Consider the following 13050-nt stretch of genomic DNA (forward strand, 5'->3'; position numbering starts at 1 on the left):
TAAGTGATTGATGAAGTTTCTCATAGGAGTTTAGTTTGTTCCACATGGAGGACGAAATCAAGGTTAGAGTCTTGATTTCCTTTTTATTAGTAACTGATTTTGAAATTTTTGTGGAAAACCCTATACTACTGAAATAGAACGTGGGAATTAGGATTTCTCTAATTTCTTATTTATTTTGTGATTGATTTGTATTTCTTTTTCTTGGGTTTTTTTGCTTTGTTATATAGAATCCTAATCCTAACTAGAGTATGAGTGATTCACTTGAGTTGAGCTTGATATCTCAGAAGCTTGATTCTGATTTGAATTTAGATGCTTAGTTTTCCATAAGTGAGTGAATCTGTACTTTCGTAGATTACAATTGCTAGGGGTGTTCCTCCTCTGGAGTTCCTTGTCATTAGGGGCCTTGTCTTATATAAGGTAACAAATGTACACTTTAATGTTTGTAAGCAGAACACATAGAAGGGTTATCTTCTTTTCTTCACTACCAAATCAATAATGGACACGAACCCCACATAACCACTATGGTATGGTAAGAGTTTGAGTGAATATGATTCAATATAAATGGCCTAGTGGGTTGTCAATGAAATTACAAAGGACACATTCAATTCTGGAACCTATGGAGATTTAGTTAGTGCCCTCAATTTCCAATTGATTTCAATCACATTGAGTCCACTTCGTATTACAAATTATAGTAGAATCATATTTCCTAGTTTGCAGTCAGTTGGCGTACTTGTACATCTCTGGCAATACTCTTTTGTTAAAGTGTACTTTTTAGATTGCTATGTGGCTATCCTGATTTATTGTGTATTAACTCTTTACTTCATCTATTTGATTATGCATTTAGAGATTTCTTAAGAGAAATGATGTTGGTGACCATTTTCCTTCACTTGCAATCTTCCTTAGGCTTTGAACTGTTAAGCATCGTTATCAGCAAGGTAAGCTGTTGAGTTCCTCATGCACATGACAGTCACCAAAGGCAAACCCATAAAATTGTTTTGTAAGAGAAAGTTCTGACTCTACATACTGAAATTATGATATAAGGCTATTTATCTTTGAGGAACAAATGCTATTTCTTTTAGACAAACATGCCTGGTCCAACATTTCATTTTTCTTGATTTTAGGCACATGCTTGAGAAGTTCACTTTACACTGTAGTAGTTAGCATTTGGCACAAACATTTATGTTCTATATTTATCTGCTGTTTGTATTGTCGATAAGTACTTGACAGATTTCATTTTGGAAAGATGATGTACACGTACCTTGTTGTCTTTCAAGTACTGAATTATTAAAATATACTGAAATCATAAGTTATGAATGATTTTCTTTGACGTGTAATTAATTTAGTTTGTGCAGGCTTAGTGTGAGCAAAAATGGTTAAGATTACAAAAGAAATGTCAACGTGACCTCCTATTCCCTCTCAAGCTGCATCTCAATCTGTGCAACGAAGGGCCAGTATTGTTGCATCTTCGCCACCTCCACCTCCACCATCTTCTCAACCTGATTAATTAATCTTTGTTAATCAGCTTTGATATGTAGCGTATAAAGAGATTTTTATGTTGATTGTCTTTATCTGTTGTTATGCAGATTTATTTGGTGATCTTAGTACTTATTCCATCATCGTAGATGATGATTGAAGAAAAAGGTCATATGAAGAGCTTTTGGTGATGATACTATTATATGAAGAACAAGGGTATGTGAAGAACATGGAATTATGCTGGGATTCATGGTCGCTTTTGAAAAGAATACAACTTTTGTTTCTTGAGACTACAAATGGTTTTGTGCATAGTAGGATGCTTTTGTTTGTTCATTTTTACCTAGTTAGATTGGAAGTACCATCGGCTACATATTTAGCTAGACTGGCTTTTGTGCTGTTGCAAGATTTATTTTGTTTTTTTGGGAAGCATTTTTCGTATACACAATCAATAACTAGTAACCAGAAACTCCAGAACATGAAAAAAAAACGGTTATACCCGCCACCCGACCCGACCCGCCAATTAATGGGTCGGGTAGGATCTTACCTGTTTAATGACGGGTAGGATGGCGGGTAAAATATTTCTTACCCGCCAGTCAGCGGGTATGGTGGCGAATATCCTACCCACCCTACCCGTTGTGCAGCCTTTTTGTGGTATAACTCTTCACAACTACTAAAAATTACTAAAATTTTTTGGTAGTGATATAACATCGATTTAAATTACTAAAAATTGACTGATTATTCAGATATGTAAGAATCTACAAAATGCTTTCATCAATTCTTTTTTTTTTTGCTGAGAAAAACACTATTTCATTCACCAGTAGAATAGTGGGTTTTAGTCACGGTTGTGCTTGTCACGGTCAAATCAACAAACGGGACTAATGCTAGGCTTGTCTCGGGTAATTGTATGGTCGAGACCACTGCTCATCTCTGTGGACACGGTAATGACGCGTGTCTAATACGAGTACATTTGCTTTATAATCAGAAATTACTAGTGATTTCTATTTTCTTAAATCTAATTTGTTTCCACGATCTATCGCACCACCCACTTCCCAATTCCTCTCATTTTCTTCCTTGATTTGAGGCAGCAGTTTTGAAGAGACTACAACTGCAATTTCCTGTTCGTTCTCTAAGTTTAAGTAATCAAAAAAAAAACTTCAGTAAAAGCTCCCTTACTCTCTCTTTTCTTTACTGTCAGTCGGACAATAATTTGAAATATCTGATCAAAGTGAAGGAAATAGGCAAGCAGCTTATTACAAGGTATTCTCCTATTTGATTTCATGGTTCACTCCCGCTAAAATCATCCATTTTTCTTTGATTTGTCTTGATTAAGTTGTTTATTTTGTATTTTCTGCAAGGTACTTTGGGGATTTTGTGTTAAAACTGGTTTATCGTGAAATCTCTGTAACGTCATCAAGATGGTAAGCCAGAATGTTTTCTCGTAAATCATCAATTTCTTATAGATCCAACTTATTTCTTACCTTTTCATATATTCACATTTCTAGGGTTTTCTAATTTAGTTTTTAATAATTTCGTTATTTTTTACTTCCTTAAAAACATTGCACTCTCCTTTTTAGCAATCATGTCTATGATAATTGCAAAAGAGGTGAGCCCTTGTTTAATATTTGTGATTTCAACTTTGTATCAGTTGTTGAGATTTCTTTGGATGAACCAAAAATTGGATTATGTTAGTTAACACTTGTTTTGTAGAGAGATGGGGTATCAAATATAACACTGAATGATGTACTGATTTCTTTTGTTTACTGCCCACGACTGAGTTGAAATTCTGGTTTAAGAGTGTTAAACTGCTTCTACCATATGCTATGATTAAGATATGGAAAAAATATCATAATTGGTTTTGTGCGATTAGTTGTGTTTAACATGAGCAGATGGATAATTAATGTGGATTTCTAGCTAAATTTATTTGTTCTTTCTTTTGGGTTGTTTGCTGTGTTTATTTTTATGGGGTGTGCTGCCTGATTGTTTTTCATATGTTGAAAGTAAGTTTACTGCTGCACTTAACCATTTCTTGGATTTCGTGGATATTCTTGATTTTAAGTTTTGTCTGTAGTTGTCGAGCTATCGGCAGATTCAAAATCGTTTACTTCCATTTATGTATTCTATTTGCACATAATTAAGTTTGTATCTTGTTTTACTTGTTTGACAAAAGATGCCAATTAGACATCCTTAGTTATTTGGATGCCTTCTTTAGTTGGTGTTTTCATTTTATTTTATTTTCTATTTATACTAAGTGGTGTTACTTCTAAGGAATGTTATCTCCCTGCAATATGTTGCTAATTATCAATATTCTGCCATCTTCCGTTGGTGTTCCAGTTTTTGTAGTGTTTTCTTATTGATTTTTTGATTTAAGTTAAATCTTTGCTTCTTGTTGAGTGTGTTATGGAAGTAACAGTCTTTCTTCTAAGTCTGTGGTTTTAGTATACGATCTAATTTTGTTAACTTTTTCTGGCTTATTCACAAGGCACAAGCACTTCCAAAAATTTCCATGGCTGAAGTTGGATCTAATTTTGTAAACTTGTGGTTTCTTTCTTATTCATAAGGCACAAGCACTTCCAACAATTTCAACGGCTGAAGTTGGCAGTATTGGATCTGCTCGTATGGAATTTGGAACTCGTAATGGTAATTGTGAACTGCGAAGTTATTAGATGGGTCAGACCACTGACCCACCATGAAGAAATGCCTTTATGGATACAATATTATTAGGTAAGATCAGACTTCATGGTGCTGGTAATAGGTTCTAAAATCTAGTTTGCTTTCATAACATCTGACTTTGTCTATATAAATGGACATCATAGACTTACGATGTTGTCCTTTACTTTACTTTCTGCAAGCTACATAAGCATCAAGAATCAAGAGAAATGAAGGTCATGTGCTGGTAGCCAGCTGGGGGCATGCCAACCCCTGGTAAGTCCTTTTTTATTTTCATTTACCTTTCTATTATCTATGTGGATGTATTCGTGTATGGCTGTACCATTAAATTCTTAAAAACGTGTGGAAAAAGTGAACCAAAATTACTTTGTGCGAGGTAAAGAAAACCAACGAAGATCTTTTCAGTTAAAGACAAGTACTCTTCTAAGTGTCTTGGAAAATATTATGCTTAACATGTTGGATGCTTCTCTGGTTAAATTAACCACTGTCCAAGGTCAATTTATTTTGTACTTCTGAAAACTTACCAGAGGATTAGAATATCTCAGTTCATTAAGGTGAACATCTTGCCGGTATGATGAGAAGTTTGGAGTCTTGGTCACTGGTTATATCATGCTATTATGTTATTTCTCAATGTGAATGTAGAATATCTTTAGATGTGTAAATTGTTCTATATTATAAATATCGACTATGCTTATTTTATCAATTGAGATTGATTATAATTCTAATTAATTTGGCCGAGTTGATATTCCTCCCGCATTACTGATTTGAGTTTCATCTTTCCGGTACACTGGAGACTTTATTGCGATTGCTTCAGCAAGGCACAGCTAAACTAGATTGGAGGTGAGTTAGGTGACGTATATAGTATGGATTTAAATATCGTAGTACATTAATTATGCTGGATTGTCACCATTATATGGTGATGTCAAGGTTTTTGGATCGCTTTTAATAATCATTATTCACTGCTTTTTCCAATATTGCATCTGATACCTTTATCCTTCTCATCAAATCTATTTAGTTGATAATAAAATTATTACATTTGTCACATTACAGAATATTAGTAAGTTTGTCACATTACATTACCAATTTATCCATTGCTAATGATAGGATATATATCCCTCAATGACTCTTAAGTGGTAAGTAGGTCATTCATCCAATTACCTGCTAGTTTCCTTAATGATACTGTTCTAATTTTGAATCATCAGACAAAAGAACAAAGTTTTGTTTTCAAAAAGGCAGGGCATATATATACATCCAAGATGCATTTATTCGACATTAAATTTTAAGAATTTTCTGTTTTTAACAAAGTTGGTTCTTAGTGGATGCCACGAATGTTAGTTCACTCCTACTGAAGTTATGTTTGTATTCTCCAACATGTAGTTCATCTTTAAATGTGAGTGCTTGTAGTTCTTCTCTAGCTTGATGACATACTACTTATTCTAAATTTCAGGTAGCAGAAATAAAGGGTTTACATCTTTTGATGTCTTCCACATTTCATGCATTATAAAAATGACTGTACAACAAACCTGAATTTAAAAGTTTCTGGCGAACAAACGGGAATTTATGGATATCTTATCATTTCAAGTACTTTCAGCATTCTATAGAACGATTTTCATCCATTTCTTGTTCGTTCATGTTAACAGTATGTTGTACGTATTTATGGAATATTGAGGAACTAACAGCTCCTAAATTGCACCCAAAATATGTACTCAGTAACTTGAGACGAGAAAATGTGGCTTCGTGGATATGTTGTTTGATATGGAATCTATGTTCTAAGCTACTGCTTTATCTATTTCCGTTTTAATGTATATCAAATGATGGACCAACATGCAAACTCGTCACGGGATAAGTGTAAAACGAGACCAATGAGCTAAATTGGACACGGTTTAAGCTGTAATCCGTAACCAATGATCAGATTTGGACACGGTCTCATATAAAAATTCGTGACTAAAGAAACTTTGGTCACGGTGAATTACCGAGACCATATAAACATCCTTTTGGCCTCGCAGGCTTTGGCCATGGTTTTTCAAAATTGAAATACCGTGACCATAGGCCTATGGTCTCGGTAATATACCGTGGTTAAAGGGCGTTTTTGTACTAGTGATTAAAAAAAAAAAGACTATTACAAACTGCATTTAGAGATACATTCCTCATAACATCTTCTAAGAATAGAGGAGGAGAATCCCAAATGTTACTCAATCTAAACCTTATAGCTCTACGAGCAAGTTTGTCTGCCAACTTATTTTTACAACGCTTAATGTAGCCAACCTTACAAGATAACAAACTAGATAGGGAAAGACGACAATCTTCTAAGAGATCAAGACTTCGCCAATCCAGATCACCCTTGCCGCTATTTACATAACCAACCATCTGAAGACAATCGCTAACTAAAAGGACTTTAGACAGATTCAAATCTCTTGCCCAAGAGATCGCCAAAATGAGCGCGGTGGTCTCAGCCCCAACAGCGCTAGAAATCAGTCCAAAATCCCCTCTAAGACTCTTTATTGTCCCTGCAATATAACAGAGTATAACGCCAACATCCAAGTTAAAATTTTTAAAAGAACCATCCATAAACATGACATAATCAAAATCCTGTTTTTGGAAAGTAACTTCCATACTAACTGAATTAAGAGACAAAGAAGGAGCTATATAAGTATTAATAAATCTTATAACATCCAGCACAACCCTATCAAGATTGATTTGCACATGTTTAAACACAACATCACATCTCAGCTTCCAAACAGACCATAAAACAATGGCTCCAACACTTGGCCAACCCACAAAGCAAGGAGAAACACCAAGAGAATTATCAAACCAGGACATAAAGATGTCTTCAACCCGGTTCTTATCAGTATACCCTAAATGTTGCAGAGAAAGAGCAAACCATATATGGGAGGCAATCGGACAGAGAAAAAACAGATGCATCACAGACTCAGAATCCTTTTTACAAAGAGGACAACAATCATCAATATCAGGATTGTATAGCATAAGAACGGAATTAACAGGTAACATCTGCGCAAATATTTTCCACATAAAGAACTTTATCTTTGGTAAACAATCCATATTCCAAAATTTCTTCCAAAAAGAAGCTTCATCAGTTGAATAGGCTTCATTTAAGAAGGTTTTATAAGCTGATTTAACAGTGTACATGCCATTAGAAGTATCAGCCCACATAATTTCATCTTTCTTGGTTGTATTAATTCAAATAGATCTTATTTTAATTACATCTTCAGAGGATAAGAGAGAAGAAAGAGTAACTAAATTCCAGTTATTTTCAACAGTATCAATAAGTTCACCAACATATTTATAATTATCACAGTTTGGATTAGCTGAAAAGGGAGGAGAAGAACTACCTGGTATCCAGATTGAGGACCAAATTTTAGTGGAATTACCATCATTTATCTTGTACACCATGTTATCTTTTAAAAAATTTAAACTGTTAATAATACCCTTCCAAATCCACGAATAATTGGCAGCAGCCTTATCAATCTCCAAGAGATTTTGATTTGGGTAGTCATTATCCTTAAGAAACTTAGACATCAACTGATTTGGATTCTTTAGAAGTCTCCATCCCAGTTTTGCTATAAGAACTCTGTTCACAGCGAAAGAATTCCTAATGCCAAGGCCACCATTCAATTTAGATTTACCAATGTCACCCCAAGATCGAAAATAAGCCGCTTTTCTAGGATTTTTCTTAGACCACCAAAATGTTCTCTGAATGGAATCAATTTTAGAAGTAATCCTCTTAGGGAATGGAAAGCAAGACATATGATACACAACTAAGCTAGATAAAACATGTTTGGTAACCATAGTTCTCCCTGCTACATTAAGATTTGTTCTCTTAGTATTGCCAAGCCTAGAATAAAACTTATCAATTAGGAATTGAAAAGATTTAGTTTTATCTCTTTTAACAAATAAAGGAGTTCCAAGATATTTTTTAGAACATCTAAGATATTTGATACCTAAAGTTTTTGACAGTAATTTAATATGCTTATGATGCAGCTTACTACTAGTAAAGAAACCGGATTTTTCTAAGTTAATAGCTTGGCCAGAAGCTTTTGCAAAAGTGTTAATGATTTTCATAAGATTCCAAGCATAAGTAAGAGAAGCTTTAGAGAAAAGCATACAATCGTCAGCAAAGAATAAGTGACATATTTCAGGGCTATCCTTCATAAGCTTAAACCCGTGAATAACTTTACTCTTTTCACCATTGAGTAACAGTTGCGACAAAGTTTCCATGCAAATTATGAAAATGTAGGGAGAAAGGCAATCTCCCTGCCTAATACCACGAGAAGGGACGAAAACTTCACCTGGAGAACCATTAACTAGAATGGAGTAAGACACCGAACTTATGCACTGAGAGATGATTTGACACCAATTATCTGAAAAACTGAGTTTCTTAAACACTGCCAAAATGAAGGACCATTCTAATTTGTAGAAGGCCTTTGAAAGATCCAATTTTACAGCCATATACCCATCTTTATTGTTTTTCCTTTTTTTATATTTAAAAGAATGCAAGATTTCATGACTGATTATGATGTTATCTTGAATGTTACGGTTTGAAATGAATGCAGATTGATGCAGAGAAATAAAAGAATCCAAAATAGGTTTCAATCGATTTGTTAAAATTTTAGAAATAATTTTGTAGACTGTATTTGTTAAACTGATCTGTCTGAAGTCATTAGGCGTAGAAGGATTACTAAATTTAGGAATCAGAGCAATGAAAGAATGATTTAATTGCTTAAGAAGAAACATACTGCGGAAAAAACTTTGCATATGATTAATAACTTCCCTTGAGACTTGGACCCAATTACCCCTGAAAACCACCCGGAAAGCCATCAGGCCCCGGGGATTTCCATGGCGCCATACTGCTAACAGTAGAATGAATTTCCTCACTAGTAGGAACAACAACTAGACTAACATTAAGTTCATCTGTTATTATAGGCATAATATCTTTAAGCACAATTTCAATATCCGTAGCGCTGGGAGAAGAAGAGGAAAAAATATTTTTAAAGTGATTAGAAATAAGGGAAACCACCTGTTCCCTACTTTTTAACCAGTTCCCTTGAGTATCCTTCAACGTGTGAATAGTGTTATACATGTTTCTTAGATTAACAGAATTATGAAAGAAATTCGTGTTCCTATCATACTGAGTAAAATATTCAATTCTCGATTTTTGTTTATAAAAGGAGTTTTCGATTTCATACCAGTAGTCCAGCTGTCTAGAATAATTCAAAATGAAACTACCCAGAGTTGGCGTATAGTTCATGCTTTGCAGATTTTCGATTTCTGAATTCAATCTATTTATTGTAGTTTTAATGTGACCAAAAGTATTCAAATTCCACTTACTGAGGTCATACTTCAGTGATTTAAGCTTTTCCGCAACTATAAAACTAGGAGAACCTTTGGAGCCTTTTTCCCAGGAATTTTCAAAATCATTCTTAAAGTCAGGACTAGCTTTCCAACATTTAAAATACTTAATAGGAATAGCTAAACTTTGATCATAATGAAAACAACGTAGAAGAATAAGGAAGTGATCTGAAAAAATTCTTCCTAAATTAGTGACCCTAGTTTGAGGCAGCAAAGACACCCATTTATCGTTTATGAAACCCCTATCCAGTTTTTCAAAAACTTCATTCATTTTTAGTTGAGTTAAGGAGTTTCTAACAAAATCTGGAGCCAGAGAGTTATCAGCATTCCCTCCTTGTTTTTCAGAAGCATCTAAGATAAAGTTGAAGTCTCCCAGTAATAACCATGGTTTATTATCTGTATTCCAGTTATTCAAGTGGTTCCATTGATTCCTAATACCCAAAGAATTTAAAGATCCATATACGAAGGAAACAAAGCAATTCTTAATGGCTGGCGTAATGTCACAAACTACATGTATCATGTTAAAAGCATTTCCAATAATTTCTATATTCGAGTTTTTAAAGTATCCAAAAGCTAGTCCCCCTGATTTTCCAACAGCTGGAACAATATACCAAGAATCAAAAGGAAGGTGATGCGTATATCTATTACATACATCAGTGTCGACCATGGTTTCGAGAAGGCAAATAGCGTTTGGCCTAAACTTTCTAAACATGCTCAAGATATGCAACCATTTCTTATCTGAACAGCATCCATTCATGTTCCAACAAATGAATCTCATACTTTCTAACTAGAAAACTAACAAAATTCGGTATTTAAGGTAATTAAACAAGTAGATATCAAAGGAAACAAAATTAGATGCCAATCAGCGAGCAAGAACAATCAGAGAGGAAATATAAAGACTTACCAGGTCATGTGCACCGGAGGGTTCCACATCCATAGAGTCAGTTTCCATCATCATCAAATCAATTTCCTTTTCAAAGTCTTTATTTGAAATTTCAGGCTCAGGTGGCAACATTGATAAGGGCATAGGCTCTAGCATCACTGGCACAAAGGGGGCTCCCTCATAAACAGGAGCATAAGAATCTCCAACAACTGAGCTTAAAGGCATAAACATGTCAGAACAGTAGTTCATCTCAGAAGCAGAGTTGTAAATAAATCCTGAAGCTGGGCATACATTCTGACAAAAAACTGAAGTTGATGTAGACTAGACCATGTTAGCATCAACATTAGACAAATCTGCAGAAAAGTTTGAAGAGCCCAAATTGAAAGAAGTATCAGCAGGGGGCTAAAAGGGGGAGCTAAAGATAATGCTGGCCAACGGGGAGTCAGGATCATAGTAAAGGAGGATGCACCTGAACTAACTTCATGAAAAACAGACTCAAAAGAAGTTCCGGTTCTTTTCTCTTTCCTATCATGCATGAGACCATCAACATTTAAAGATATATTTTCACATGAATGACTAAAACCATCACGATTCAATAAAGAGAGTGCCAGAACCAAGTTTGAAGGAGCTTTGTTAACTGGTTCCTTAATGGTAAGAGGAGCAAACTTAGATCTAACAGAAGAGGAAACAGGAGAGAAAAAGGAAGAACCCGAATTTCTGAGAGCTGTAACTGGCTTGAGGCTGAGAGAGAAAGCAGATGGCTTCGACTGATTGTGAGATGATGCATCTTTGGCCACTAAAGCAGTGTCAGAGCTATCCTTTGGCAATGCACTTTCTTTAGATTCAGAGGAAGATTGAAAATTGGTTACCGCCACATGAGAATCCCTTCTAGTAGGAACTGGTAGGCTCTTACTGAGATCCTCATCTGAATATCCTTGCAAAGAGGAATATTGTGATGCAGTACAAAACAAGTCTTACAGAACCTGAAAGGCAACATTGGATAAAAAGCATGCATAATGTAAGCTCTCTTGGGAGTATTAATAACCACATTCCTAGTCAGTGGTGTTCTAAGAGGGACCATAAGCTTTGCTTCAAAATGATTCCCAACTGGAGATTCAGCTGAAACAAAAGTCCCTATTTGATCTAAAACTTCCCTAGATCTGCCCTTATTTACCAAGTCAGAGTGAATATCAATCAAAACTGGCATCAAAGTCTTATCCCAAACAAGATCAAAAATCGACTCCAAGCTTCTAAGTGGTTGCACTGCAAAAAGCTTGCCATAGAGCAGAGTTGGTCTTGCAGCAAAAGCAATCTCCATATCCTTCTTAGTTTTGAACATCACTGCAAAAAGATTCTGGATTCCATTTCCTTGAATAAACAGTTTATGTAACTTAAAATATAAAGCTTTGATTGTCCAGATTTTGTACAGGTTATGCTTGACAGAGTTTTTATAGTAACTTTTAGAATCATCACAAAGAAGTGCAGCAAACATAAAAGGAAATTCCTCAAAGTCTTCATCTAAGTCAAGTACCCTAACTTGATCAGTAGGCATTGCCATTGATAGAGCTAATAAATGAAGAAGTATACAGTTGAAGCAGTGTATCGAAATTGCAAAGGACAGTAAGAAATTAATTGGGATGAGTTTAAGCAAAACAATTAAGCATTTATATAGGTATAAAAGAAAAAGTAGTGATTATCTTTGTATCAATGACAGGACAGGACAATGAATAAGGAGAGATAATTGGGTTTTGCTAAAATAAATCCATAATTAACTGTGTCATCAATCAAAGAAGAGATAAACCCAGACAAGGAGATGTAAATGATAAGCATGCTTAAGAGAGTAAGTTGACAACACCTTCTTTGATGACTGACAATAAGGAGTTGGTTGCATTGAGCTGACAATATGACTTGATTACTGAAAACCAATATTCTTATTCCAGCCATTCAGATTAACTCATAACCAGAGAGAGATTAAGTGAAATTGCCAAATGTAAGAGAAATTCTGCATAATAGGTAGTAAAGAGATATCCTAATCCACACATGAAGATTCCATCCACTTTTGATATAAAAAATTCCTTTTTATTACTAATTAAAATTATAACACAACTCTTGATAATATTGGGAGAGATGAATTGATTAAGCAAGCTTTAAAAAAGTGTGTAATTCATCATTTCCTAAACCTCTAATTACTCCTCAACTTTTCCATATAGAGAAGTAAACTCTGTGAGAGAATCAACCCTTGATGTTTCAATTCCAAAAAATTTTAACTCTAGAAAATTATAAAATTGCAGAAGCTATTGAGGTCGCATCTAATCCCTACAGAGTAGGATCTCATATTACTCATATATCAACAAAGCAGGATATCCTTATCCGTTATCAAAAGATTCTAATTCAGCTCATACCCCCAATAAAGAAGACCCATTATTAGCAGAAGTTGATGAAGTTTTCACGGCCAGTTCTCCTTGCACATTCATGATGATGATGGACTGAAACTCTATGGGTGCACCGCCATTAGCTCATGACCTAAAATTAAAAAGGAATAGGAGAAAATTAATCAATAGAGATTAAGAGTTTAAATCAATTTCACAGAAGGCAAATCAACTTAAAACTTAGCAGAAATCATTCAATTAAACCAAAATTGATTGTGAAAACCAAATCGA

Source organism: Papaver somniferum, unplaced genomic scaffold (assembly GCF_003573695.1).
Source record: "Papaver somniferum cultivar HN1 unplaced genomic scaffold, ASM357369v1 unplaced-scaffold_107, whole genome shotgun sequence".
Lineage (NCBI taxonomy): Eukaryota > Viridiplantae > Streptophyta > Magnoliopsida > Ranunculales > Papaveraceae > Papaver > Papaver somniferum.